This window comes from Podarcis cretensis (assembly GCF_951804945.1).
Source record: "Podarcis cretensis genome assembly, chromosome: 1".
NCBI lineage: Eukaryota > Metazoa > Chordata > Lepidosauria > Squamata > Lacertidae > Podarcis > Podarcis cretensis.
In genome coordinates, this window is record NC_137170.1 from 94,100,782 (window position 1) to 94,127,084 (window position 26,303).

General features: G+C 42.1%; 1 protein-coding gene across 9 annotated transcripts in view; it reads right to left on the bottom strand.

Annotated features, from left to right (window-relative positions):
• SEMA5B (semaphorin 5B) overlaps positions 1-26,303 on the bottom strand; it is a 359,926-nt gene that overhangs the window by 274,587 nt on the left and 59,036 nt on the right. For 8 of the 9 annotated variants that reach the window (XM_079993227.1, XM_079993226.1, XM_079993224.1 and 5 more), the window contains exon 2: positions 4,645-4,726. The exons of the other annotated variant lie outside the window; for it this stretch is intronic. The gene's annotated coding sequence lies outside the window, so the exon portion shown is untranslated. The remainder of the gene's footprint in view (positions 1-4,644; positions 4,727-26,303) is intronic. 9 annotated transcript variants of the gene reach the window in all.

Below are 26,303 nucleotides of genomic sequence, written 5' to 3' on the forward strand. Positions count from 1 at the left end.
CACCTGCATGTTCTAATGTGTACTATGAACTGTGGACTCCCTGATACCATCATACAATCAATAGTCATAGATTGCTCAAGAGGTAAGTGGATTCAGCAGTCTGCAAGCTGAGAACATACAAACAAAAACATTCATGTAACCTGGTCTGGCCTATGTAAGTAGCACCACCGCTGTGCTGTTCCTTCCGCCCTTAACTCATCACTAAGGCAGTTGTGTTGTTCGATGCTGTCTTGTACATGCAGTACTTGTCTGGGAGATTTAAAAGCATAACAGTGGTGGAATTGTGATGCTAAGAATAGCCATTGTCAGAGGTGCCAAGTTAATCTACGGAAGGTGTGTGTGACACATCCCCCTCAACAACTGTGAATATGCACAGGATGTGAACTGAGTACCAGCCGAAATGTGACGCTTCTTTCATTTCCAGCTGACTTGATCGCTAGCTTTAGTTTTAAACAGTATTTGGTGCTGGTCTCTCTTGTTTAGATGCAAATAGCAGCTGGTGGGATTTCTATGTAGTGAGGGATAAATGGGAGACTCCCCCCCAAAAAAAAACCCATTTTAAAAATAATAATAATTACATTTCTAGCATATTTTTTAGAAGGACAACAACATCTCATGCCCCTTTAAATGTGTTGTGGAACGGGGGGTTATATATGCTTTTATTTTTATTATATATTTTGTGTTTTTTATATTGTAGTTTTGAGCTGTGAACCACCCTGGGATCTACGGGTATAGGGCAGGGCAGTATGCAAATTTAATTAACAATGAGAATAAGAATAAATAAGAATAAGAAGGCCTTTGTTTCTCTTCTTAAATATACAATAGCCCACAAAAGTACGATGGATAATTCTCTGGATAACAAAAGAAACAATTCAGAAAAAAATGTGTAATAAAGTGATTTAAAAATAGCCAATATTATGTGAAGTGTATTGCTGAAGTAATTCAATTTTTAGATGTCAATCAATTGTCTTTCAGGAGTGATTCAGGGTGTGAACAATTAGGAGTAGAGGCAAGCTGGCTCTTTTTACAGTTATTTTCTATGAAAAAAGATCAAAAATTGCAAGGAATTGTGTTAACAATTCTTGCAAATGCTAAACACATCAGCACTGAAATCCAATATGAAGTAATCCACATCATGACTAAAATAATTCTAGAAATTATTATGAAGCAAATTAATTAAAGTACTTGTGTAGAATTGCTAGCTTATAAGACTAAGGACAAACAATGTAAAGTGGTACCTTGGTTCCCAAACAGCTTGGCTCCCGAACAAATCGGCTCCTGGATGTCGAAAAAATAAGTGTTCCGGTTTGTGAACGTTTTTTGGAAGCCAAACATCCATTTTGGCTGTCGGTATTGTTTCTGCAGCCAATCAGCCAATCAGAAGCCGCGTCTTGGTTTGTGAACATTTTGGAAGTCAAATGGACTGAGTTCGGGAACCAAGGTACCACTGTATTGTAAATATAGCAATTGCTCTCTGATTACAGTCAACAACCATTTTGTTCTGTTCCCAACCCCCGAGTGCATTGGCATAGTGCACATAAGCACACCCTGGCCCCGTTCCACCCTTTTAGCAGCATGTTTAGGGATGTTTTCAGTTCACTTCTGGGTTCGGCGCCATGCGCATGTGTGCAATCATGTGTCATTCGGATGCATATTTAATTGGCCATTGCCTATATCTTGCAAGCATGAAGCCAACAGAAATATGTGTTGCAATTTACGAGCTTTGTTCACAAAGTGCTTAAAATATAACATCTGAAATTTTGTCAACATTGACTGGCTTACAGTCAAATTATGACAAACTAATTGCCCAATCATATGATGGAGATCTGTCATAAAAGGTTTATCAGCCGGTGTTCAAGCTCTAATCTCTAAAGAACTTATGTGAAAAACTTTGTTCCTGAATTGCTTTAATCACCAACTCTACTTGGTACATGCAATTATCAAAATGTACATGCAATTGAGGCTATACCTGAGATGAAGAAATGTTTTGACTTATTTGAACAGCAGTTATGTGTTGTTTTAAGAAGAAACCTGCTGAAGTTGCTTAGTAAAAACTTTTGACGTTGTAGTATGGCTGTAAAAATGAGAGTTAAATAAAAAAGTTTGTGATTTTGTCTTTAAAAGACCTGTGGACTAGATAAACTGCCCCCTACTTTTTGTTGTTGTTGTCATTCCCACAACTTTCTAGAAAGGCTACAGGCCAGGATGGAGACAGACAGAAAATTATTTGAAGCGTACACACATAACCTATATGGGTTTCTTTCTGCTGAGTGATTAATTACAGGTAAAACAACCCCACAGAACTTTTGACGCCCTCCTGCCCATTCCATGGCAGTTCACCCACTGGCAAACAACTTTTGAAATGCTTTCCTATTGAGAGCAGTCAGTCAATCAATGTGGGGTGCTGGTCTCTGGAGCGGGGGTTTGGGATAGGGAAGAATCCAGAGTCCTACTGCAGATCTTTGCATCACTGCCAAAATAATTTAAAAATACGCAATCCCCATAGGGTTCGAAACTAAAACAATCCACAGCACAAGAATTATTGCATGACAGGGATGGGAATTCAACTTCTGGAATGCTAAATGAATGCAGGAAGCAATCTGCCATTTGGCCCTCTGCCCTGGTGAACATAAAGATTGTCAGAAGTCTGTTTAGTCCAGCACTGACTGCAACAGTGATAAGTTCAACGCACCAAGAAAGCTGTTGTTCCTCATAAAACAGCTAGGAGCCCTTCCACCAACTTAGCATACTGTATTTCCAACTCCCCAAACACTCTTCAGACTGCCCATAGATCTGAAAGAGCAGTTCACAATGCACCTGTGTGGTTGGCTCAGTGCGGTGGCAAAATACTTGTCTAAGGTGAAGTTTGGAGTTGCAGCTTCTACTGGGGCACCCCACACTGCAGCAGTGGGGGTCTATTCAGACCATCTGCCCTCAGCGACAGAATATTCTGGGAGATTTTCAAGTGGATAGATCCTGTCAATGCTCTAGTCTCACAATGGCAGGATAAAGTGGAATAGCAACATAATCACTCCTGAGCACCCTCTCCAACACTTTGGAGCCCGTTCAACACCCTGGCTTTCCAAAGAATACCGTGTTTTTCGGCCCATAGGGCACACCGGCCCATAGGACGCATCTAGTTTTTTTGGGGGGGAATAAAGGAAAAAAAATTATTGCCCCCCGAGCCCAGCCCCCAGAACAGGCAGCTCTCCACATGCCGTGGGAGAGCTGCGCGAAGCCCGAAGCCTGGAGGGTGCTGAGCTCAGCGCGCCCCCAGGCTTTGGGGTGCAGGCAGCTCTCCACAAGCCGTGGGGGAGCTGTGCGACTTCGCGCAGCTCTCCCACGGCTTGCGGATAGCTTCCTGAAGTCTGGAGAGCAAGAGGGGTCGTTGAGCACCGACCCCTCTCGCACTCCAGGTTTCAGCGAAAGCCTGCATTCGCCCCATAGGACGCACACACATTTCCCCTTCATTTTTGGAGGGGAAAAAGTGTGTCCTATAGGGCGAAAAATACGGTACCTTGGAACATTATCCCTATTGAAATTAGCAAAGCAACTGGAGTGCTGAAGTTTCTCCACCTGTTGAGAAGCATTTTTGTTTCATCAAGCATTCTAGAGAATCCTGTTCATAGTTGGTCAATTTGTCCTGCATCTTATGATGTTTTAATGATTTCCCTTGTACTTTTTAGTGCACACTGCTGCAACGTTTTTAGTATGATTTAGGAGATTTATAATTACCCTTTAATTACCCCTATTGGCTAGTGGACAGCTGGCTGGGCCAGGAAGGTAATTAATGTCTCCATGTGAAAGAGAGTTCCCTGCCTGCTTAAATAAGGCAGTGGTAAAACCACTCCTCAAGAAACCCTCTCTGTGTTAAGAAAATCTAAGCAATTACTGGCCAAAGGCTAACCTCCCCTTCTTGAGCAAGATTATTGAGCTGTGTTCATGGACCAGATCCAAGAGCTCTTGGGGGAAACTGAATTTCTATCGGGATTTGGGCCCAGTTTGGGCCCAGAAACTACTTTGGACACTTTGTGTGATGACCTCTGTTGGGAGAAAGACTGGGGAAGAGAGTGTGTGTGTGTGTATTGTTCCTGTTTTTATTGTGCATTTTGTGCTTTTATCTTTGTTTTTATATTTTGAACCACCCTGAAAGCTACAGATGAAGGGTGGTATACAAATTTATAAATACACTAACCCATAATATATGTATATCCAGGACTTCACAGATGCCTGTGACATTCTGTAGCTCTCAACCATTTCACTGACACAATTATTATTTGGAAAATCTACATGACCTTGACATCAGATTCATTTGCGTCTGACATCTTATTGTGAACTCATCTGGCTGTTAGTATAGAGGCCAGGACATGAAACTGAACTTAATTGTAGAATACTTCAATGATTAGTCATTTTGTAGTTTTCAGCCACACACACACACACTATCATCCCTATTTAGTACTGTTCAGCTTGCACTCAGAATAGCAGCTTTGGTCTACTGTGAGTATAATCTACGTTTTCCAAAAGAAACACATAGCTGAAGCTGGAGCATATTTTGGAGATGGTACAGTGAAGCTCCTTCTTACAGCAACATCCTGTGTATGTGGTGCTACCTTTAGCAAATATATCCAAAGACAGACTGCTTACTGTAGCTGATGTTCTTCAAATAGTCATCTTGGAGACACACATATTGGGTCTTGAGCCAAACAAATCTTGGAACCTCCTAGAGCTGAAGAAAAAAGAAGAGAGCATTCATCACTCCATTGGGAAGCCCCTGTGCTGTGTCCATGAAACCGCAGGGATTTCACCCCTACCCTTGCTCTTTAACTCCAGAAGGTTTTGAGATGCTGCTCTACACAGGTACAGAACTCATACAGAACTCACAAGGGCCTGCAGAAAATGAGCTCAGATAATTTGATGCTATTACGGTATATTGTTAAAAAGCTTAGCAGGCCTCATGCTTGGTCAACACCTCAATGGGAGACTTACACGCTACTTCTCATAGCAAAAATGGGAAACCATGGTGCAATAAACAAATGGAACAATGCAGGTTGGGGTCTCAAGAGCTTCCCTGGCCCATTCACCCAGCACTACAACTTTTTGAAGATGGACTATGTTGCCATAGGGGAAAGTGCTTGGTACTAGCTTTGCTAAATGCCAGCTGTGACACAGCAGAACCTCTGAAAAGGAAGTGCCAAAGACCTGTGCCACATTCTAGATTCCTGAATTGTTGGGTGAAGTGGATCTTCTTCCTCTACCATCCACCCAGACAGAAGAGCCAAAGTTCCCTGTCCAAATTTAACAAAGGATGTCATTTTCTCCTAGAGCACCACTTCATGGCCATTCAGTGTTGGGTGAAGGCAACACCTGGAATTATAATTCGCAGGTAGTATCGTAAGGGATAAATATTAGCTATAGCTATATAGAAGAACTATAGCTCCAGTATTTGTTTAGGGAGATGCAGTACATCAAAGAAATATGAGACTTAATTGGCTGGTGATATCTTGTTTTACCCTTGACAAAATTCCTGGCAAGTCTTTAAAACAATTTGGTCTCATTTTTTTACCCCAGGGTTTGATGAGCAGCATGAAGATGGTTTGCTGCTGCTTACAAAGTACAAGACTGTCTCTAGGGCATACTCACTGGACAAAATTCTCCTCTAAAAGAACACTTGTTCACACATGGGAGTTCTGAAAATCTGTTGTTTCTCAGTCTACAATTAGTCAACTGCCTATAAAGCTGGAAGCTTTAAAGGACATTCTTGATCAAAGAAATACCCAGCACTTCTGCATAACTTTGGAGAATAGGACAAATGCTGCACAGGATTCCCAAAAATCATCATCAACTTTAGAGGGCACAATATATAACTCAATTTCATAACATATCAAACAGAATCCATCCTTGATTAAACACTACAGAATAATTGTTTACAAAAACAAAAGGATGAACAAATAGATGCTACCACTGTATTAAATCTCTAGTGGTGATCAATTTAAATACTAAATAAGAAGCAGATGGTTCATGCACAAATTGGGCTGCTGCAAATGAGGGCTGGTGTGTGGTGTGTTTGTACTTCAGAATGGAGTTGTCAAACTGTTCATGATAGTGCCTCCTCTAGGTACATACATGTAAATTTATTCAGCTTTGACTCTTTAAAATACACTCTATTATGAAAAGGAATGAGCCCGGTTCAGATATCTTTTAAAATAACTAAAACCACAAGTGTACAATTACAAATGAAGATGCTCATCCAATTTATTTGTACAGTTAACTCACATCTTGTGCACATTTAACCTGTGCGATTGCAGCTTTACACACTTGACAGCCGGTGGACTGGCACTGCACAAATTAAACACACACACGGAGGAAAGCCTAAAAGCTCTTTTCACTGTGAGGAAACCTGGCACAGAAATACTGTATTTTTCCATATATAAGACACCCCCATGTTTTGTTTTGTTTTTAATCCAAAATTAAGAAAACAAATCTCTAAATAAGAAATGAAAGTCCGGACAATCAGCAGTGGCAGAAAGTTTTTGAGCTTTTTTTGGGTGATCGCTTTCAAAGTTTCCAGCACACAATGGTGCCGAAGCAAAGGCAGCAGCTGGGGCACCACACTTCCCAGAGTCTGATAAGGAAGCAGACAGTTTAAAAGCTCTCTGGCTTGTGTGGGGGTCAAGACCCACCCTGTGCACCAGCTTTGGAAAGGTAGGGGTGCTTGCGTGGGAGCAGTTCCAGGGCTGTTTTGACTATACACAATTTCAGCTTTATATGTCATCCCTTGAACATAACCCTCACGCAAGTTGCGAGTCAACTGTACTCAGGTTTCCCACTCAAAATCTTGTTTGGAGCAGGCCTGGCAGGCAATACCAAAGTGTTGGATCCAACACACTTAATAATCAGTGCCGTGGACTTCCACAAGCACCTATCCCTTCAGCTCCACATAAATGATATCTTGCATAAACTACATTAACTGCATTTCAAATGCCTAAGAAGTTTGCTAGGTGTTGTCAACCTCGTTTTTCAGGCATGGTCAGACCTCCCTGCCTGCCCACCCCCACCCCACCCACCCAAAAAACCCAGGAAGATCTATCAAGTCCCTAGAGGGCTAGACAACATGGCTGTGGTGGGCTTCCGTGAGCATGGTGGGTGATAAGTTGTGTAAGCCTGCCTAATCTGAACAAGATGTTAACTCAAAACCATTCCAAAACAGCTTCTCTTTAATCAGTGTGGTGACAGGAGATTTTAATCTTCGAGAATTCTAGGTAAGATAAGCTACTCTAGGAAACACAATGACACTGTAGAGTTCCTATTCCCCAAAACACACTTTGCTTGCAACTATTAACTACACTTTTTGACATGGACCACTTGATTGTGAATATAGCTGGATAGGGAGAGAAAGCTCTAAAAGGTCATGAAGTTTATTTGTTCCTCTTTCCCGTTCATTTTCCCATTAACATCTAGGGTCTTAAAGGCCCTGTAATTTGCAGCTCCTTCTCAGAAGATCAAAGGTGGTTATAAATCATACTTTCATTATAAAATGTATGTTTTTAAGAGTAAACTTCCTTTTCAGTGACATATAACCCCTGAAAGATATTTGGAAGTGAACAGTTCACTAGGGAGAGTGAGAGATAGAGATGTGGGATATATCTCCTTAAAAAGCATTTTAGGACCGAATTACTCATGCAAATAGCTGAGAGATTGCCATTCCTTATTATTCCATTGTTATTTCTTGTATACTGTTTTATATTTGTATCTACCGATCTTTAATGTTGATTACGTTATATAAAACAATTAACAACTATTTATATTAAGGCGGTTGCATTATAATATACAAGCACCTCCCCATTTGTTGGCGGTCAGCATGCGTGTGACAGCTGACATGCATGCCATTTTCGGTGCCGAAAGGGGGTGGGGTGGAGGTGGAATGGACTAGCATGCATCTTGCTGATGTGTGCAGTGGCTAGGAATGGAACCCCTGCATAAGTGGGGATTCTCCCGTAATCAACTTCTAGATCTGATAAAATTGTATTCAGACTAAGCACTGATTCTTACAAGATTTTGTCCAGACACCCAGCTACCTGAATCATTACCATGCTACTCAGTACATAAGAAACTTTTATTTGCATCAAGTAGACCAGTAGTGCTTACTGTGACAATGCACAAGTCAAATATAGGTCTACCTGAAAAGTAGAAAATAACAACTTTAAAATATGCATTTTCTCACGTACAGGAGGAAGCATATTTTTGTCTTTAGATATCCTACTTCTACTGACCTTCAAAATTCAAAACACTTCGTTTCAAGATTTCAAAATTCAGTACTGTCCCAAGGAAAGCAGACCATTCCAAATAAGCACAAGTGGCACATAAATTCAAAAATCAGGTACATATTCAGTACAAACTAGGAATATGCACATAATGATATAGAAACATGTATTAAAAAGGCACAGTTGGACAGTCTGAAAATGATGTGCTTTTATTGTTCATAATGATACAACTGACAGCAAAAGCTCTTCACATGAGACAGCTTTGAGTAAAATCCAATTAAAAATCCACCTTGGGGAATAGATGTAGCTACTAAACTGGGTCTGAATAATTCTTCTCGTTTAATTTTCTAATTTAATGTTGTTTGTGTATACGTTTTTTATTTTAGTTGCAACATATTCAATATGAGTTGTTTTGCAAAAGGAACACAATTCAATTACTTAAGCATTTCACATATGAAACCTTAACAACCAATCAGGACTTAATTATAAGGTCAGACCTGTCAGCCAACTAATGAAGACTCCCCAACCCCAGTGCCCTCCAAATGTTTTACACTACAGCACCCATCAGCCTCAACCAAGTTAAAGTTGTAGTACCAAACAGCTGGAGGGTACAATATTTTTCTTATTGGGGAAAGCTAAACTGATGCTTTCTGTCAAAGTATAGCTCCCCAGTGCTGCCATAACATTGAAACTCTTTTTTCAGGCAAACTCACTAGAACAATATAAACAGAATCAGTTTTATCAAAGTTTTTCTGAATCTCCTACTAGCTATATTCACACCAAACACTTCAAGTAGTCTGAAGTGCATGAAAATATTATTATTAATGGCTATTGGCCAAGATGGAGAAGATATGAATCCTCACATTTGATGTACTGCTTCAGCCAAGTTTCTTGGAAGGTCAAAATGAACAAATATTCCCAGTGAGTAATCTTGTAAACCCTGCATAAAAACACATTCACAGTACAAAGCATTCATGGGAACAGTATACTAGATGTTCTGATCTTGAAAGCCTCTTTTTAAAAAATGAACCGGGTTTGGGGAGATTAACCCTAAATGTAAATAGAGACATTGGTAAAATGTCAAATCCCAGCCAATCTATGCCTCTTTCACTGTCCAGCTGAGACAGCTGCAGCCTCTGAAAATAAATGGGTACTTTTCCAGTGGGAAAACACACTGTCCCAGCATCCTGGAGGCTGGCAGGAAAAATCAGCTTAGCCAAAGACCGAATGATCTTATTCAACAACTATGATTCCCACGGAAATAGAACAAGGTCCCTGATAATGTCAAAATAACAACAAAAATGGAAACTGAAAATATGACAGTGGTCAAACGACACAATACATAAGGTTTCACTTACCACAGCACAAAGAAATCTGCTCAGTGAATGTGTATAGCAAGATATTATACTTCATTGCTCATTTAGCAACAGCAGAGTAAACGAAAAGCAGTACTGCGGGGCTGCCAGCCAACACTATCCCTTTTGAAGTTTGCTCAGCAATCAGACATCAGGATTTGTTATTATGAGTTTACCATTAGGAAGAAAACCATATACTAATTCTGGGAACTGTACACGTATAGTTCTTGACATGTACTATACCGGATTCCACAGGGAGGCAACTTAAATTATCCTACCATAATATGGGAACATAGGCGCCGACTCCATGGGGCCTGAGGGGGCCCGAGCCCCCTCAAAATAATTTAAGAAAATTGCACACTTAGAATTTGTCCCGGTGCGCGGACTTTCCCCTCTCTCTTCTTTTTCCCCGCGGATGGATAGGAAGGAAGGGACGAGGCTGCGCGCTCCCCAGCCCAGGCTCCTTGCGGCGCTTCAAGCCCCGGCAAGCTGCACCCTCTCGGCGGCGCGCTGCAGGTGCTTCCCCAATCCCGTCCGGGCACTAAGAGCAGGAAGTCGCCCTGCCGGCTCGGAGGAGGTAGCCCAGAAACGGGGCGGGAGAGCAGGACGCCGCCCCGCGCCACCTCGCCTCAGGCGCCGCCTTCTGCGCGCACACTCGCTTGCCGCTAGAAGCCCTGCAGAAAAGGCCGTTGGGTGCAGGAGCGGCGCCTACGTCACGCTTCCCGGAGGGGCGCGTCGCCCGGCATTGGCGCGCATTTGGGCGGGCTGCGGAGGGTGCGAGCGCTGCGTGCGCCCCAGGAGGCCGGCGAGGGCGGGAAAGCGGGCGGCTCGCTCCTCCCGCGCGCCCGAAGGGGCTTTTTTGGCGGTTCCCCCGCTGCTACGAAGTCCTAAGCAACGAGAAGGAAAGCGCCTCATGAGCATAGCACTGGAGGGTGAGTCTCAACTTTTCTGGACGAGCACTCAATGTGTTGCAGATATTAAGCATAAGAAATGCTCCTCATTGTCCACACCCATAAAAATATTCAAACTTTTACTAGCAGAACTCATTGAAATAAAGCAGAAAACATCAAATGAAACGGGTCCCAAATATTCATACAATGTCCAACATAGGCTTAGCATCTTACAAAATATGAAAATGATCCAAGCTGATCTGAAAGCAAAGGTGTCTCTCTCTCTCTCTCTCTCTCTCTCTCTCTCTCTCTCTCTCTCTCCCCACAGCCTGCATACCAGCCTCCAGACTGTTTACTCTCCCTTCAGGAGAGTTTCTTCTACACATTCATTGAGTTTGGGAGAAAAGACACTTCAAAATGGGAGATTTTGCAACCCAGTAAAAATTATTAGTTATATTATGCTGCGGGCACACTTAGAATTTGTCCCGGTGCGCGAACCTTCGTGTAAAGTCTGGCGGGCCAGCGCTGCGGCCGCGGCGACATCAAAAGGACTGGAGCAGAAGCGCCTGGAATCCTCCACCTCGCGTCGCCTTGATGCTTCGAGACATTACGACGCTGCGGCTATATAAAGCCCATGCCCTGCTGGCGCAGTCATTCAGTGTGGATAGTTTCGTTCAGTGCATGCTGCAAACGTGTTTAGCGTTCCGACTTTAGTGTTTAGTGGACTCTTTTATATGACTATATCTTATTCGTTTACTTTAGTCTCCTAGTGTATTGTGAATTAAGTTTGCAATGGATAAATTTGTTACCAAAAAGGCGCGCTTGGAAGTTGATGATACTGCAAGTCAACCTCCGACAATAATTGTGTCGTCAATTGCTTCGTCGTCTTCAGGCGAGAACCGTTCACAGCCGAAACCTGGACAATCCGGTAAGGGAAGATCATTTCAGAAGTCTTGGTTGATCAAATATACATGGCTAGAATATGAAGCATGTACCGAAAAAGTTTTTTGCAAAACCTGCAAAGAGGCAGATGCTAAAAATCTATTACAATTTTCTTCAAAAAAAGAAGATGCGTTTATTTCCGTAGGGTTTTCTAACTGGAAAAAGGCTTTGGAAAAATTCCGTCTTCATGAAAATACGTTTACGCATAAAGAAGGTGTTCTGAAACTAAATTCCATCACTAACCGAAGTGTGGCCTCCCAATTGAATGAACAGTTAGATAGTGATATGAAGGAAGGCCGTTTAGCTCTTGAGACAATTTTTACTACCGTGCAATTTTTATGCCGACGAGGACTAGCAATTAGAGGGCACGAAGATGTAAACTCAAATTTTTTTCAATTGTTGGAACTCCGAAAGAATGACGTACCTGAGTTAAAAGATTGGTTAGGGCGTTCGGGGTATAAGTGGACGTCCCACAATATTCAAAACGAGATCATTGATCTACTAGGAAAGTCTGTGTTGAGAAAAGTATTGGCTTCAATCAAGAAGACTGAACATTTTTCTATTATGGTTGACAAAACAAGTGATTCTTCGATTCACGAACAAGTGTCATTTTGTTTTCGTACTGTCGATGATTCCTTAATTATCAACGAAGACTTTATTGGCTTATACGAGACCCCCAACACTGAATCACAAACTCTGTTTAGTATTTTAAAAGACGTATTTGCTCGTCTTGATTTGTCAATGGATAACTTAAGAGGACAGTGCTATGATGGTGCCTCGAATATGAGAGGCAAGTTCAAAGGACTAAAAAAGTTAGTTTTGGATATACAACCAAAAGCACGTTATGTGCACTGCACTGCTCACAGTTTAAACTTGGCAGTTGTAGACAGTCTCCGCCATCTTACGTCTATGAGGGATATTATGGCCTTAGCCAAGGACTTAATAAACACCGTAAGGGAATCCAACAAAAGGATGGGACTTTTCAGAAGCATACGCTGTGAGAGCGCCAACGACCAAGCTGGTCTACGACCCCTTTGCCCGACTCGATGGACTATGCGAGCTTCTAGTATCTTGAGAATATTGAAAAACTTTGAAGAACTTCTAGAGTTTTTTGAAACATTTTCTGCAGAGGACAAAACAGAGGCAGGTTACAAATGTGCAGGCTACCTTGAGTCGATGTTACAATTCAAAACTTATTTCTTTTTACGTCTTTATTGCCATGCAATGAACCCAGTAGAGGATGTCAATGAAGAAATTCAATGCCCTCATCTAAGTTTTGCTGATCTGGAAAAAATATATGAGGGCTTGATTTGTATATTGAATGGAAGGCTTGATAGTTTTGAACATTTTTGGGAATCGTGTTTAAAAGAAAAACCTTCACAAGTTGATCTAATAGTAATAGTCTATAAGCATAATTGTTACTGTAAATTAAATTAGCTTTTTACGAAAATACCGTGCGTGTTTATGTTTTGTTTCTTTTTTCAAAGCCAAAAAGTGTTTCAGGCTTGTCGAGTTTCCCGGAGTGTGGAGTTATAGAGAGTCGAGTTTTCGGGGTTCTAATGTTGATCATATGACTCTAAAATACTTTTAAAAAACTTTAAAACTCACTAATTTTCATCTAAAATTTAGAAAACTTCCCGGGGCAGAACCCCGGTATGGGCCCCCCCAATATTTTTTATAAGTCAGCGCCCCTGTATGGGAAGAATGCAGCACTTTTAGATCCCACCAATTTAAAGGTGAGTATCTTAAATAACAGAGGGCCATGCTTAAACTTCCTAATGCACTTAATGGGTCTTGGGAGTGTTTATATTCTACCTCAACCAGCAGTCCCAGCCAGGGGACAAGACTGAAACCCAAAAAGGAAGAGTTATGTATCAGGTCATGTACCAGTTCCAGATCCAGGAATATTACATACCCAGCAGTGCAAGAGTCCACACCCACTGCTGCTGGTGTAAAATAATCTGTGATGTGGGCAGTAAATACATACAGAGGTATGCACAGATGCTGCATAAACCTCCCACTCCTATGTTTATATATAAGGATCATGGCAATAGATATAACATGTCACATCACAGGAACAGTGGTGTGATATCTGGGTACCCACTCCATCATGTATATAGGACAATCAGTTTCACTAATGCATAAACCAGCCTATAGAAAAGTCAGTATCCAGGCAAGATGAAGCCTTTCCCCCATAGGAACTGAAATCCCACCCATTCAAGACTTCCAAGTATCTGTTTAAAGCAAGCTTGTATTCCAGTCATGTTTTTCCCTTTGAGAAGATGATGGCATCTGACTCCAAAGCACTAAAGCAGACAAAATCTAGCATGAAGATGCTGCAAGATTTGACATTTTTCATGTAGCAGCAAGTCAATATGACACTTGCAAGCATAGTGTAACTAAGTAAAGCTTTGAGCCCACTGATAATAGGCAATGGGTGGCAATTACATTCAAAGATTCAAAAGGAAGGAAATGAGAAGTACAGAGGCAGTGAACAGTACAGCCTTGATTTTGGTCCTTGAATTCCACAGTAGACTCTGCATAACCTTCATATAACCTCCAATGAAGCTTGAAAGTCTAGCCCTACCATACCCAAACTCACTCAAAATCCTTTGTTTCCACAAATAGACTAAAAAGAAAAAGAAAAGAAAGTGACATTTGTGTCTTCACTTACCCACAGCCTTCAATCTAAGAGCATTCAAACATGTTGGTCTACCTTCTCAGCATTCTTGACAATAGATCAAGATTCAGAAAAGTCACAGTGGTCTCTCGTGTGCAATTACTGGCCCTCTTACAGTCTCACCTTATCCAACTTTCTGTTACAGTCCATGACTCTCAAGGCAAGTTATTTTCCCCAATAACGTTTCAACACCAGTCACTTGGAACCCATTGAGGGAGACTGTTGTAAGCTCAGAATCAGGGTACTATAGTCTTTTAGATAAGCATGCATGCCCACAAATGCATTATTATGGTTCTCAATATATAAATAAGCTGATGTGATAAGCAATTAATGCTCTTGAGCTAAACACAGGGACAATGGATAAAATCATCATGGGTACAGAAAGCCATAAAAAATGTTGCTCAAAATTCTCATCCAAACAAATGTATAGTTCATTCATTTTAATATTATGTATTCCATAAGTTTTTACTGTGCATTTAGGACTTTGTAGTCCTTGTTACTCTTCCTAGCTTAAATAAAATTGATAAAACTCTCTGCAGCACTAGAAACATAACAATGCAAAACATCCAACTAAGGGTGGAAGAGCATTTTGTTTGATTTACATTTTTGAGTGAAGTGACCTAATTTGCAGCTCCTGGACTATTACATCCATCTGAATATAATCAGCCTTTGAATTTCCAAGAATTTAGTACAGTGGTGCCCTGCAAGACGAATGCCTCGCAAGACGGAAAACCTGCTAGACGAAAGGGTTTTCCGTTTTGGAGGTGCTTCGCAAGACGAATTTCCCTATGGGCTTGCTTCGCAAGATGAAAATGTCTTGCGAGTTTTTCCGACTTTTTTCCCCTCCCCCCCCCTTTTTCTAAGCCGCTAAGCTTATCCGCTAAGCCGCTAAAAACTGCTAAAAGCTGCTAAAAGCCGCTAAGCCGCTAATGGGCTTGCTTCGCAAGACGAAAAAACCGCTAGACGAAGAGACTCGCGGAACGGATTCCTTTCGTCTTGCGAGGCACCACTGTAATACAGTTCTCTGCTCATAAAACATACAAAAATGTCTTAAAATTTGCATATTTGAGAGTAACATACATTGATACATGCTTTCATGGGAACAAAATTCTTATTTTGTTGTGATAAAACTTGATGGGTTTTTTTTTAAAGGGATATTAAAGTGAAAACAGGACAGAGAAGACTTATGAATGAGTACATGAGAAAGTGGCACTGTCTAGAAACAGACTGATTTGTCTATCCATGGATACAGGGAGTTAAGACAATGGAATGGTTCAGTCAACCATATCTTGGAGCAATAAGTGAGATGTGAATAACCTTTCCCCCAAGCATACAACCATTATGTCCCTCTCTTCATGAAAGCCTCAACCAAAACTGGTAGCCACTAATTAACCATTGTTTCAAATTTCTTTCAAACGGGGGGGGGGGGGGGATTACTGACTTTGGAACATGCCAGGATATTAAAGCAAGTTCAGGCTATGGTTCACTATCCTGGCTTGTTTCTAAGCTGTTACCATACTCCCTTGTTTTGCTCATGATGTTTGCTCACAACAGAGCTGTATGTGCAAGCATGTAATTCAGCTTACCAAGCAGAGCTATGATTGCTCAAAATACAACTTAATGCTTGGCAACATCCAAACTCCTATCGTAACGACACAGACCACAAGGAAAGAAATGTAGGGAAATGAACCCCTTAAAATCTTTTCCAAACTAACATTTGTAAAGGCTTAGCAAAAAAAGAAAAAATAGGGACACCTCATGTTTCCCAAAGTAGTTGAACCCTATGAATTTATCAGCAAGGGTTTACTCAAGCCTTCTACTAGAGAGTAATCTGGAACTCAAGAATGCTTTGCAACACTCACTTTTAGTGACCTTGCCAAGTCACTTCTGGACTCAAGAGTTCCCACTTATGAAGCAGAAAACGATGACGCCTACTCATTTCCCTAGTAAAGTTGCAAGGATTTTAATACTTGCAAAATCTTCGAAGGTGAAAAGAAATGTCACTGATTTTTCTTCTTTTAGCACAGACGTTCAGGTATGAGGGGGTGAGAAGAGACACTATAGCACTTTGTTGATTGCAGTGTCCCGTGCACAGCGGAATGATGAGGAATACGTGCTCATACTCTATATTGCTTTATTTACATTTCAAAGCTGGTAGATTACAGAAAAACACCTTGCCTCTGCCAGAGCAGAAAAAGCATCCTCTCTCCTCTGAAGCACGGAGAGAATCACTGCTGTGAGAACAGTGAAAAACAGGAAACCAGTGTACGTCACATCCAGTCTCCCTTTCCCGTGGGAAAACCCAACAGCAACTCTGTGGAATGTAAACACCTGTCTCGTGACAAGCACTTCGCTGCACAGTGAAGAGAGCAGAAACCAACACATTTAACAGGTGAACTCAGTTAAGACTTCTTATTTAATTCCAATAGTTTTGAGAAATCTTTTTGTAAAAATGTACGTACCGTATATACTCGAATATAAGCCAACTTTTTCAGCATATTTTTTATGCTGAAAAAGCCTGCCTCGGCTTATACTCGAGTGAGGCAGGAGGCTGCAGGGGGACGAGCAGCGAGAAAGGAGCAAAGGCAGGCACAGGAGCCGTGGCTGGGAGAGGCGCTGCGCTGTGCCTCTCCCAACCAGGCTCCTATGCCTGCTCTTGTGAGTGGCAGGAGCGGCGGCGGAAGGACGAGCGGCTGCTCCTTCCTTTTCTGCCACCTTTTCCACTGTTGGGGGCAGTGGAGGGGGAAGCAGCACCCCGAAAGGGCTCCTTTCGGGCTGCTCCTTTCTCCTCCTCCTCCACCTCTGCCGCTGTCGGCTGAGGAGGAGCAAGCAGCCCGAAAGCAGCCCTTTCCGGCTGCTTGTTCTTCCTCCTCCTCTGCCGCCACCACCAGGTTTGTGGTGTGGTGAACCGGCTTATACTCGAGTCAATAATTTTTCCCAGTTTTTTGTCCTAAAATTAGGTGCCTTGGCTTATATTCGGGTCGGTTTATACTCGAGTATATATGGTAATATGACGGTTATGAGAAATCATCTTACATCATTCTATGGAGAGATCCGCCCCCCCCCCCCCCGCCGCCATTAAAATTGGCTATTTTGCTGTTTCAGAATGATGGGGTATATTGAGAGCCACAGTTTCCTCCAAGCCTTTAATTTATTAGGAGGTGATGGAACCAGGCCTGGAAAAGGAATAAACAAGCAGAGATATGACAAAACGAAGGTGGTGGAAGACATGACTTTAAAGGCACAGAATATAAATGAAATGCAAAATGTATGTCTCTTGAGGGGAAGAGGAGGTGTACACATTCCTCCAACAAAAACTCACAGAAGAGGGGGAAAATGATCAATTTTTAATATATCAGTATGTGCAGAGACTCCTCAGGGAAGAGGCTTGGAAAAAATGAAGTCAAAACCGGTAGACGTTATGAAGAAGTTGGAAAGAAGAGCTGTGATAAAAGAGCAAATGAAATGGAGATTACTAGATGTTCAGAGAAGTATTTGGTGGGGACAGGTCAGCTCACAGGCTATTTTAATAAGATGACAACTGACACCCGAGCCAGAGCAAAGGCTGCCATCCTAAATAGAGCTTTGGACGTTATCACATGCTGTTTACCAACCAACAGATACAAAACGGTGATGCGTAAGTGTTCATGATCATAGTAGAACAATTCATTTTGTTTTGGGGTCAGACTCACTTCTAGCCTTCTTTTTCTACAGCAAACCACAAAGCACAAGGCAGATTGTTCTAGGTCAGCCATCTTCAACTCAGCATTTTCCAGATGTTAGGACTACAACTCCCTTCATCCCTGTCCGCTGGTCATGCTGGTTGGGGCTGATGGGATCTGGAGTCTAACAACATATGGAGGGGAGCAGGTTGGGGGAAGCTACTTTAATTACTTAGATGAATCTGGTTGTTGCACATTCATTTTATGGACAGTGCATTATGGTTAACCAAAAAGATCTCTTTACCCTGGCCTCTGGCATATGAGATAGATAAATAGATAGATAGATATTTAGGACCCGCCATATTCTTCTAATTCTATTTCTTTTACCTGTTATTAATATTGTATTTTTAAATTTCTGTAACCCATCCTGATATCCTGGAGTGAAAGGCAGTTAAGAAATTGAATCAACAATAATGATGACAATTATCGTCACTCTACTGGCTAGGGGAGAGAAAACAGGACAGTTTATGTGTGTGCCTATTTTGCTATGTGTAAACGTACAGCCAATTAAAGCTTCCCGATGCTTATACCTACAGTATAACAAGTATGATAGCTATGCACACACATTAATTTCCTATATTGGCATATACCTGCTTAGGAAAACATAATGCAAGAAGTGATTATGTTGTGAATTGAAACTGAAAGATCAGTCAGGCCCTTCTGCAACAGTGGCCATTAATTTCCAAGGTTAAAAACAAGCTTAGCAGTGGTGGTTCTTCGTTAGTGGAATTTGCTCCACAGGAGAGAATCCATCTCAATTTTGAGTGACCCCTTTTAAAGGGGGTCATGGGAAACGCTTTGCCCCCCCCCCACTCCATACCAGGCATTTGATCTGTAGGATGCTGGAAGTCAAAACCGAAAAACTACTCCATTTTATAGTACTTTTGTGCTACTGATTTTAAGATTGAGTTTTTAATGCCCAATTGGTATTACTGTATTTTATATTCCCTGTAAGTTGCTTTGAGAACATCTCTTGAAAAGCAGGATACATATTTAATAATAAGATGTCCTAAGGGGACTGACAACTTTGCTGGGTTCAGTGTTTTCCCAAATGCACTACACACCAGGGGCATGAACACAGAGAGACAAATTTGATTTTTTCACTTACTGAATTAGCTACACACACACACACACACACACACACACACAAACACGTGTCAAAGGTACTCAGTACATTAAATTATCCAGGATCCAGCAAGGCAGGGTAGATAAGGCAATAAAAAACAATCAAGTAGGTAGAAACTCAGAAGGCAGGCAAAGCAAGCAGGTGAAGTGGGAGTGTGTCTGACAGGCACAAAAGAACAACGGCTTCCCTAATCTCAGAGCAGCAGGAGCTTCTTGGATTTGACAAAGGCCCTCAGCAAAGGATCCTCAGCTAACTTCATTGCCAAAGGAGAAGAGAACAGGTCTTCTTCCAGAAGACTAACTGGTAAAAATATACACAGCAGAGGGAAAGAATAGAAATTGAGAAATGGAGTCTTGTAAGACTCTGCATTAGGATCATTGCTCTTTAACAATCTGGAGTTTGCAGGTATTAGGATACAGTCTGAAGGCACACAAGGTCAACACCTTGCTGAAGCTAAGGAGGTGATTTCAGTGTTCGGACACGTGACCACATGTACCATTCCTTGAGTTCCATGATAGATTTATTTAAAGACATTTGTATGCCACCTTTCGTTTTTTACAACCCTCCCAAGGGAGCTAATAACAAATAGCTTGAAAACCCACCAGAGCAGCAAAGCTAATAACTTCTATGAACCATATAATAATAAGAAAATATTTATTTATTTATTTATTTATTTATACCCCGCCCATCTGGCTGGGTTTCCCCAGCCACTCTGGGTGGCTTCCAACCAAATATTAAAAACAATACAGCATCAAACATTAACAACTTTCCTAAACAGGGCCGCCTTCAGTTGTCTTTTAAAAGTAAAATAGTTGCTTATTGCCTTGACATCTGCTAGGAGTGCATTCCACAGGGCACGTACCACTACTGAGAAGGCCCTCTGCCTGGTTCCCTGTAACCTCACTTCTCGCAGCGAGGGAACTGCCAGAAGGCCCTCAGCGCTGGACCTCAGTGTCCGGGCTGGATGATGGGGGTGGAGATGCTCCTTCAGGTATACAGGTATACATGTTGATTAAAACAGTTTAAGCAACATATTGTCATGCTGGACAAATAGAAAAAGACTTCACCGGAAGCTGAAAGGGCATTAAATTCAGTGCCAGTCAGACATCTGTGGGGGAAAGTTCTCTATATGCAGGGAGCCATGACTGAAGATGCCCTGTCTCCAGTCACCACCTACCCCAGAGCAAAGCAAAGAAAAGGCACAACATTTGGACAGACTCATGTACGATTGAGGGCTTTAAATGGTAAGCACCAGCATAACTGTTTTAGAACTTGTGAGATACAGTCCTTTCAGGTGACTTCAACAAGTATCCTAGCAGTGGTACTTTGCATTTACAGTGGTACCTCGGGTTAAGAACTTAATTTATTCTGGAGGTCCATTCTTAACCTGAAACTGTTCTTAACCTGAGGTACCACTTTAGCTAATGTGGTACCGCTACCGCTGCACCGCTGCCGTGCAATTTCTGTTCTCATCCTGAAGCAAAGTTCTTAACCCAAGGTACTATTTCTGGGTTAGCGGAGTCTGTAACCTGAAGCGTCTGTAACCTGAAGCATCTGTAATCCGAGGTACCACTGTACTCAAGTTTCAGAGAAGTCTTCAGGGTCAGCCCCAGGAACAACCCATTTCAGTAATCTGATCTGGCGGCTCCCAGAGCACCAATAACTATAGGTTACAGTTATAGAGGGAGTTGCAGCCGGTGAAACGACCTAAGCCAACCAAAGTCACTGCATGGCATGGTTGCCAACTGGTTCCCCAGTGACAAAGCTGGATCCATGGCATCCACATACACTGAACCTGAAACATTTCCATTATGCAAAAAATTAGTTTTAGTTTACTAGCCTTCAAACAATCTATTCCTATTCTCAGACACTGATTCAGAACCCAATTTAGAATCCAGTGTAAAAGAGTAACAGAGCCAAGGGTGTCATTGGCTTACTGATACCACCTCTCCAAATCCCTTTTTTTCAGCAATTTTATGGAGCTTTCAATAACATTATCATGGAGATGTGTGAAATTTAAAAAATGATTTCGGCATAACTTGTGGAAAATCTCATAAGGTTGACCTTGGGGAAGGGGGAAAAGATATTCCTAAACCAAATGAGAATACATAACTAGTTAATTACCTTGAAAGAATGAGCTAATTTGCTTTTTCTCCATATTCCCAGAATGACAAAAAGCCAGAATAAAAGATATGTCCCTTGATAAAAATTGAAATATTACTCCATGTCCAACCATGGTTTAATTCTGCTACACATAATCAAATTCAGAAACAGCCTCAGGCCAAGAAATGCCTGTACCTCAGACTGAACTGAGTGCTCTGCTGATAAACATCAGCTTGGAAATAGTAAGCAATTGTTTCCTCTCTGTTCTGGTGGCTCAAGGACCTGAAAGTGCTTTAATTTTAGAAGTTACCCTGCTGAATCTCTACAGATTTATTCCTCCCATAACCCTCTCCATCAAGGCCTAATTTACACAAATAAACAGACACACAAGCGCCACTTGCAATCCACACCTGACAACCTATTCACTGACAGTTTTCACACCATTACAGAAAACCAAAGGGAATGATTTCCAAGGTGCACCGTGTTAAAGTCTAAACAAACTCTCAAACCTGTGCCTGTTTACCTTGAGTTCAATAGGGCTTACTGCCAAGTAAGGAGGGCTCCACAAATTCCATGGCAAACATTCCTTCCATCTCTGGCGAGTATGATGAGGATTTGCACTTCTCCACATCTTGGAGAGGACAGAGTCTACCATATAGATGCAAAGTCCTCTGGTTCAGTGTCCCTCCTCAGTACTTTCAGATGGTTGAACAGGAGAGGCAGGCACTTTCAGCACACACAACAGTGTGTGTGTACATATGTCTATCTCCAATTCCCTTGGCAAGAAACTTGAGGCCTATAGTCTCTTATGATTTCTTCTGCACCAAAAGATCCAGCCACTCTCATTTTGAGGGTCAGAAAGTGACACAGCGAGTGCTTTACACTCCAAATAACCCTCAGACAAATCATTTCCTTATTCTACCTGGCAGCCTCCTGCAGACCTATTGCCAGAGGGCTCACTGGAATCTTATTAGGAGCTTTTGCACATTGCATAAACAGACCTGCACACCCCTCTGCCCTAAAAGCCTTGCAACTTAACACGCAGAGCTGTTCCACCTAGACTAGGCCCCCTTCAGAGCCCATCAGAAGGCTATACAACTATTCAGTCATAAAAGGGGCCCTGAGGAGGAAACTCATCAGGGAGCTGCAAAACATTTAACAGCTGGTTAGTACAGCCTGGTCCAGTATCAGAAAATGTATATTTCTGCTCATGTTAATGGACCTTGTACAATAAACATTTCACTGACAGGGCAAAAAACTCACCTAGCCAAGCCTTTAACTTGAATTCTGCATAGATTCAACCTACCCTGGACATGCATTGGCCTTCACCACCAATTTCTCTGTCAACTGTATGGCCTCATTTCTGCTGCTAACCATTGCAAATGTGAACTGTGAAAAGTAGAAGACACCATGCCCTGTATTTAGCATTATTTGTTAGAAACAAAATGCCTAACAGGCTTGAGTGTGCCTTCTTTGTGTGGGTTTTCTAATCCATTTTAGAGTAGCCTAACTCTGCCTCTCATTTAAGAAGGATTTCTCCTCCTTCCCAAATCCCTCGCCATTCACCATGCTACTGGGAGTCCAACAACATCTGGAAAGCCACATGGTTCCCCGTCCCTCTTCTGGGTCCTGGGGAGATACACTTCCTCCTCTCCTCCCTGCTGCCTCAGCAACAATGCTTTAAAAAAATGGCTTTGGTCTCCACTAGACTTAAGCCGTATTCACTTGCGATTTAAATTGGATTTTAAAATAGCCAGGCTAATAGATACAAGCAAAACCTATGTTGCAACTACCTTCCTTTCCCATATGGAATTGACCTGACCAGTGACCATTTACACTTTCCCCCCTTCCACAATATTGTGAATTAATAATAGCGGATTCTCAGCTTTAGCTATGAATCTCCGTGCTGAGCCTGTTTTACAAACCCAGCATTATCTAATTATAGCTCCCTCCATTTAATTGCAATGTACCCCTGCCCTATTTCTCCTGCATCTCTGTGCGGAGGGGGCGGAGGAGGGGGGGAAGGTTGCAATCATCCTTCGTTTGATGAGCCCTCATTTAAAATTCCACGGCTTTGCTGCATGGACTTAACCATTAAACTGATTTATGTTGCATAAAAGATCAAACCGGATCACACCTTGTGGCCAAATAACCATTAAAAGGTTTCTGTAAAGATCATTAATTCACCTCCCTGGACAGTTAGTTTAGTAGTAAATATGACTGAGATGACTTTATCCAGTTAACCTTAATCAATCTGTTATCATGATTGGTCACCTTACCCTAAATAACACGAGTATGGGAAAGGGGGAGGGCACTACATTTAGCATGCAAGTTAATGAACAAGTGAACTGCATTATGACTTTGTCTGACCCGCACACCTACCAAAGTCAATGGAGAGATTAAGTGGAATGGGCCCTTAGGTCATGCACCCGGTTAATTACCCTGAAAACTTTCATACTATCACACTACAGTGAGCTCCCAAAACTCAGATGTGGAAAAGATTACAGCAGGGGCACATCACACCAACTGACACTACTCATCAAGCACACTGCTTGCTTCTGCAAGAGCAGGATAAATTGTTCCATTAAAAATACATCTAAGGATGCAATCTTATACCCACTTTCAATGAACCTCGCAGAAATCCATGGGACTGACTTCCGAGCAGACATGCCAAATGTTGCACCGTCAGAGGCTTGCTTTTTCAGTCTTGACAGTAACAACGCTATTTGGAACTGAACTATTTCAAATCTAACCAGTGGTCTGTAGTTTCGACAAAATCCGCCTGAACATGCAGCATGATGGATGAGGGAGAAGCCTCAGTGGCAGCTTCAACCCCAGTGGTATAGCACCAGTATCAGAAACCCAGTTTTGGTCCAAAAGATTTGAGAACTGGGTTTGGATGTGGAAGAACAGAGTTTGAAGCTCAGGTTAATGATTAATTTCGGTCTCATCCGCAGCATGGAGACACCCATGTCCTCATCCACAATGTATGCCTGCAATCAGACTGCTGTCATAATGAAACAGATGAGGACTGTAAAGCACTCCGCAGGCTAAAAAGGCTGCACACATTATTACTACCACCCCTGTGTATCATCAGAATAGGCTGCTAGTCAGTTCCTGTGCAGCCCTACCCTACTTTAACAAAAAAAAGTGGTAAATACAGCAATGGACACCAGTCCTCTTCCCTGATATATAAGTGTACGTGGGATGGTGTGTGTGTGTTCAAGCAGCACCCATGGGTGCCAGTACACGCCCCAGGACCTCCCTATGGCGCCCATTAAAGGTCACTGTAAACATCTCAAAAATCCACAATGCACACGTGACTGTTTGCAATCACGTGGTCTGTCCTACATTTAACACAATACCTTACAGATATCCTTGTTTCACTGCACATCTATCCTTCCTTCTGTTCTGAACACATGAGAGATACTAAGAGCTTCTCTCTGTGAGCAACCACAATGGCGGCTGATGTGGTGGCTTTCTCCTCCAGTGAAGGAGGGACAGTTCAGGTGGGGGGAACTTTGCCTTCACCATATTGTGGTGCTGCCCTTTTGGATGTGACAACCATTTGGGGTTATAACATGCACTTACAGCAGCCATTTTGTGGCTGGCGCCCATGGCACTCTCAAAATTCCACATGTATCAACCCCAAAGGGTTGGCAAGCCCTAAAGGGCATGTCAGAACACTACGGTTTGTTTGTTTTTACACCTTAACTGCAGCAAAAAAGAAAGAAAACTCCAGGTGATCTACATCAGAGGATTTAGTGAGAAGTTTCAACTCTCTCCAAGTTTAAAAATTGGCCAATTTTGCAGGGTACATTTTATGTTGCTGACTGATAAGGCCTTTCTGTATTGTGCTCTCCCGCTATCACTGAAGCAGTCCTCATGCACTGGCACCGTGTTAGAAATCTAAACAAGCAGATACATACTTTAAAATGCTCATTACGCTCTTTACACCTCTTCTGCTTATTCAAAACTCCAGGAGCCAGTAAATTACAAGCAGTGTTTCAGTGGTGTAAATGAAATGAGACTCTGTCTCAAATGGTACCAAATTATTATTGCTTCCCTCCTGGATCAGTTTCACTATCGCACCCAGTGGAACAAAGCCTCTTTGCTATCACACTCTTGCATTTGGTATTCAGGCAGTGAATCAGTAAATCACAACTCCCTGCCTGAAAGGATTCACTCTGTCTGGATGCAATTCACCGATTTGTGTGCTCATTTTGTCCAGGGTGAGAGACACCTCATACTTCTTTTCTATGCTCAACCACAGGTTCCTCCAGCTTCCCCAAATTTTACATGCAACCCTAAGAATAGGGAATGGAACTTCTCTTATTCTGCAAAAGTACACTCTCTTGACTGTTCCGGAAAATGTGAGAGTGGTCCTTCTGGTTCAAGAACAAAGACCCATCAAGTGCAGCATCCTGTTCTCACAAGGGCCAACCAGATGCCTATGGGAAGCCCACAGGAACCCCCCACATTAAACGGGGATTTCAAAGTATACACACACACACACACACACACACACACACGGCTCAATAAGCATATAGCCATTAGGATTTAAAAAGTATGTTACAAGGTATAGGAGGGAGGAAAACGAGAGCAAGTTTTGTCACCATCAAGCAGATTGACTGATTGGTTGGTTGGTTAAATATGTATACCACCCTATACCCACAGGTCTCATAGGATAAAACCACAATATAAAAACACAAAATACATAATCAAAATGAAAACAAAAACAAAGCAAGCCAGTAACAACCCCTCACCCCCACATTTTTAAAGCAAATTGGTTAAAGAAGAATGTTTTTGCCTGATGCCTAAAGGTGTATAATGAAGGTATACCTGGTACACCTGGGGAGAGCATTCCACAAAAGGGCAGCCACTGAAGAGAAGGCCCCTTCTCGTGTTGCCACCTTCTGGACCTCTTATGGAGGAGGCACACAAAGAAGGGCACCTGTAGTGTCCAGGTAGGTTCATATTGAAAGAGGCGGTCCTTGAGGTACTGCGGTCTTGAGCTATTGACAGCTTTATAGCTCAAAACCAGCACTTTGAATTGGGCCCAAAAACTGATTGGTAGCCAGTGCAGTTGAACCAGGATCAACACAGATAACTTTCCTTTAGTTTGCTCCCTTCTCTAGCACATGTTGTCCTTCCCTGTTTCAGAGCTGGAACAAAAAAATGGTATCCCCGAACACAACAACTAAACATTCATTTCTTTTATTGC